At 30.9% G+C, this 5,000-nt stretch overlaps 2 long non-coding RNA genes across 2 annotated transcripts; both read left to right on the top strand.

Annotated features, from left to right (window-relative positions):
- Positions 1–538: 538 nt before the first annotated feature.
- Positions 539–1,993, top strand: LOC143043542 (uncharacterized). The gene is made up of 3 exons (XR_012968453.1): positions 539–603; positions 1,226–1,334; positions 1,929–1,993. It is a non-coding gene; the product is annotated as an uncharacterized LOC143043542 (long non-coding RNA).
- Positions 1,994–3,343: 1,350 nt separating this feature from the next.
- Positions 3,344–4,191, top strand: LOC143043541 (uncharacterized). The gene is made up of 2 exons (XR_012968452.1): positions 3,344–3,739; positions 3,951–4,191. It is a non-coding gene; the product is annotated as an uncharacterized LOC143043541 (long non-coding RNA).
- The last annotated feature ends 809 nt before the right edge of the window (positions 4,192–5,000 follow it).

Raw genomic sequence — 5,000 nt, 5'->3', positions numbered from 1 at the left:
AATAGAAACATTTAATTTTCCTCAGAGCTCTGTATTTTTGTTATTCATTTTTTTGTTAATTTAGGTATTATTGTCATGTTCTGACACCGGACTAAACTGAGTTTTATTGTGCGTATTACTGTATCTCCCAGGTCCGGAGCCTCTGACTCTTTAGTCTTGTAAAAAAAAATACTTCATTTATATGTTTTTGAGTGAAGAATGACGTCCTTATTCACTGAACTAGTACACATTTTCATTTAGGAGTCAGCTGAAGCCGGCTCTTGCTGCGGGGATTTTTCGCTGTTTTGAAGACTAATTTGTGGCCTTGGAATGTTGTCTGCTGTTTGGTCGGGTTATTGTCTCTTTAACACTTTCCCTATTTTCATTTTCAAATATATTACATTAAGAAAAAAAAATCAATTAAGAATTACGTAACATAAGGTTGAAGAAGCATGATAGTACGCTACTATTTTTAGTCGTGAATATTCTGTTGTAATTTTATTTTTGAAGACAATACCTGTAAAACAACATATAAAATTTATCATCGTCTGTTTTATTACAGTAACGGAACAAAAGTATGGCATTGTTGTGATAACCACGAAGATATAAACGGAATTTGTGTTGGTGAGATAAATGTTATATTAAAATAAAATGATGAATATATATATGGAATCTTTCCCCTTTCATTTGTGTAGTCTTGCATGTGGTATATAGTAGTCCGTAGATTGATTAATCGTCGGTTTTCTCGTTTGGAAAGACCTTTGGCGTTTTCAGTTTATCTTAGACTTGTTAGTATGACTGTCGCTGGGTGTCATCCTCCTCTTAATGAAATGTATATATCCATATATTCTTTTCTAATCGAATAACTTATATTCATGACAATTACAGTAGCTGAGGAATAATCTTTTCAAAATATTACTTTTACTTAGAAATAAGGAAAATCATTGAAATATCACTCACGGTTGTTACGGTGTTTCAGGGTATGAATATATAGAAAAAGGTGAATGACTGTTATAAAATACGAAAAAGAACTGTTGCTCTTTTGCCGTTTGATTTATACAATTCCAGTTGCTTTTACTTCCACGATTGTCTGAAAAATTGAACTTGAAATAATGTAAACGACTCTATTATATATATATTAAAAATATAGAGTTTTACATTGTTTTACTAAAAAATACTTTTGAAATTTATTTCAGTCAAATATTTAATAAAAGTTTACTTTTACGTATTTTTTTATTTTTGTAAGTTTGTGCAAATGGCTATCGATCTGACAGTGGGGACGCATGTCGTATTTGCCCAATAGGATTGTACGGTCGAAAGTGTGGAGAATTTTGTGTTTGTGAAAAGTTTCAAGAGTAAGTATTTAATCCTGTCCTAAGTTAAAAAGAATATATTCATCGAAATATAGTTACCCTCTATCGACATTCACTAATGGCTTCGTAATTGTGGGAGAACTTGTCAATTGTCTGGTTATAGCTGTGACATTAATAATACCCAAAGGTAAACACATAAGAACACACAAAGTGAAAATGAAATGCACATTTACTTTATTTTTAATTTTTTTTGTGTTTTTGATATTTGTTTTACTGAATCTTTGACATACCTTAGCAATAGAGTACAAAAACGACTAAAAATAGCATATTACTAAAGACCGCCATACCAAAATATAACTAAGGTAGTGTTGTTGATGTAAAAGGCGTTAATAAACTCACAACATGCATTATGAATGCACAATTGATCATTTTTCCTCTGTACCACACGTTGAAGTTTTAGAAAGACATAAACATTGAGTACTACTTTGCGGTGACCCATTCTTAGTTTACAAATGTTGGACTTGTGAAAAGTAATGTGAATGCTGACATATTTTCATAACAGAACTATACAGGAAAAATAAACGTGTCTTCTAATGTGTCATTTCTTAGCAATTACATTATATGTTTTTATTTAAGATGTAACAACATAGTGGGATGTCGCAATATATCAAATGGTATAGATGCAGTAACACGAATATATGGTAAATGAAATAAGAAAATAACATTTTAGTAATTTTATGCGATCTACGCGCTTTCCCAAACTTGCACAAATGACCAGGAACGATTAAATGTAATATATTAACAGCTAGGGTGTGAAATTACAAAAATGCGTGAAAAAATATATAATCAAAAGGAATCTTAAATAACATCAAACCCATATAAGGTATCTTGGCTGAGAGAGTTGTTTTTTATAGCTTTTGAACATTTCTAAATTACACGGGGATAGTTTATCTTAACTGTATTTGGTAAAACCTATTGGAATTGTGGTACCTCAGTTTTCTGTAAGAGAGGGACGAAAGATACCAGAGGGACAGTCAAACTAATAAATCAAAAATAAACTTGACAACACCATGGTAAAAACGAAAAATACAAACAGACAAACAATAGTACATATGACACAATATAGAAAACCAGGAAATAAGCAACACGAACCTCACAAAAAAACTAAGGGTGATCTCAGGTGCTCCGGAACAGTAAGCAGATCCTGCTTCACATGTGACAACCGTCGTGTTGCTCATGTTATAACAAATCCGGTAAATAGTCTTAGTCGGTAGGTCAAATTCATGAAAGGGAAGGGGATTGTACTTACGACGTAAGGAACATATTCGATATCATCTGTGAAACGGTTATTTGATAACGGTCAATTTACTCGTGATGGCGTCCGTAAAATTTACGAAGAGATGATTTCAACTTCACCATTTTGAACTCTTGGTTTGATAACTGCCTTGTGAGCAGCAACCCTGTATCAAGAAAATCATGATAGCAAATACAAGCACGGAACAATCGTATCAATTGGGAGATATGTACCCCGTATGCAGGTGCTGCTGGAATGTCAACTTTTCAATTTGATTTACGTTTGGTTAGACATGAAAAAAGTTTTAGTTTGGTATTTATTGTTTATAATTTGGTTTTTTCTGCAGCAACAACACATTTTAACTTCTTCATCTTTGATCTATGTCGGTTAACATTAATCATGTAACGTTTGAAGTGTCAATGGATAATGACGAACCTGACACGTAGGTACTGGCATTTTTGAGGATTGTAATACATGCATCTCGGGTTTTTATCTACCACAGAAATCACTCAAATGACAGAGATCTATATCACAGTATGATTTCCTATTCAGTGTGTATCGTCCTGAACATGCATGAAATATTTGCCTCTGGACGTTAATCAAGCAACCAAAAATCAATCAATCTATTCAGTGTGACTCAATAAAATTTTCAAAATCTTTCACACGAATATGTTAAATCTGGCTTTATTTTATGAAAGTCTGCATTAAAATTCATCTCACATATATGATAATGTTTCTTTGTTGTAGCGATAAATTAACAAAACTTCACGTTATTTGTTTCTAAAATTACAATGCGGGCAATGACGGTTTCTTTTACACCTATCATCGATTGAACTTTAAAAAATAAATTTCCAAATCGACAACAAAAAACTATCAGAAGAATAAAATTTTGAAGTAAATTATAGATTGCATTTTTATCAAGGAAAATAATGACCTCACACAGGTCATTATTTTATGCCTTGGAGCATATTTCATTGAAACATGGTATCGTCCGAAAAAGAATGACCCGTCGTTCTGAAAGAAAATAACTTCATATAGGTATATAAGTATAGATAAAATACTAAAAATGCAAACATGTTTTATTTTTTATCTGCAGACTTCAGTTCGTCACACCTGTTCATAGTGTCAAGTGTTGTATCAGATACAAATGACGGTAAGTCCCTTATTACATATCTATGACAAATGCATGGTTTCTAAACGAAGTGATAAAATTATCAAAGTCAACAAACAGCTGATTGACATAAAACAGTCTTCTTCTTAACGAGTTCAACATGATATAGATGATATTTCAGGTTTACTCTTAATATTATTGAATTATCTGTACGATGATTTCAGAACAATTTAAAAATTTAAACTCTTTGCAGGTAAAATCAATACAGAAATGATCTTTATCATCTGCACTGTCACACTTTCCCTGGTTCTGATAATATGCATGATTTGGTTCCGATATTACACAAAGCAAAGATTATCACCAGAAAGAAAACTGAGAAATTCTTGTAGCAAAGCTAATGAATCTAATGAATTAGATACTTTAAAAGCTGGTGGAATATACGATTATATAGATGAATCTTTTATTTTCGATTTGGTTAAACTGCCTCCAATAGACCCACTGCATGAAATGATACGTTTACAAAGTTTATTCATAAATTAAATTTCTAGTTTTGAATTTAAGGTCTGATTTATGAAGAATTATTTTAGTAGTTTATGAAAGTTTAATAATTTTTTTAAATTTCTTATTTTCTTTAGTTTAATTCCGATTTATGGGTTATTAAACTTGTTATTTATTTGAAAAATAATAGCAGTTTAAATTTGTTATTTAAAAGGTTTAAATCTAGTTTATCACCGTTAAATTTTTCGTTTAAACATACGTTTATTTTTTATCAAAACTACTAATATCAGACGATTTAACTGAAATTTAATTTAGATTAAATAACAAGTTTATACTGATCAATTTTTGTTCGGTAAATTTGAAATTTAATGCCAGTTTTGGTATACGTTTATTTTTTATCGAAACTACTAATATCAAACGATTTAACTGAAATTTAATTTAGATTAAATAACAAGTTTATACGGATCAATTTTTGTTCGGTAAATTTGAAATTTAATGCCAGTTTTGGTAACGTGTTTTACATTGTTTTATCGGGGCCATTTATAGCTGACTATGCGGTATGGGCTTTGCTCATTGTTGAAGGCCGAACGATGACCTATAGTTGTTAATGTCTGTATCATTTTGGTCTTTTATGGATAGTTGTCTCATTGGCAATCATACCACATCTTCTTTTTTATATTATGTTTCTTGTTTAATTTCAATGATGAAGTAATTCTTCTTCTTAAGGGTCAACAAGGCTTCACTACTGTCATATGAATACATGTTGTACCAAATAAAATGGAGCGAAAACGTTATTAAGAAAACA

Source organism: Mytilus galloprovincialis, chromosome 8 (genome assembly GCF_965363235.1).
Source record: "Mytilus galloprovincialis chromosome 8, xbMytGall1.hap1.1, whole genome shotgun sequence".
Classification (NCBI taxonomy): domain Eukaryota; kingdom Metazoa; phylum Mollusca; class Bivalvia; order Mytilida; family Mytilidae; genus Mytilus; species Mytilus galloprovincialis.
This window is presented reverse-complemented; position numbering and strand designations above follow the sequence as displayed.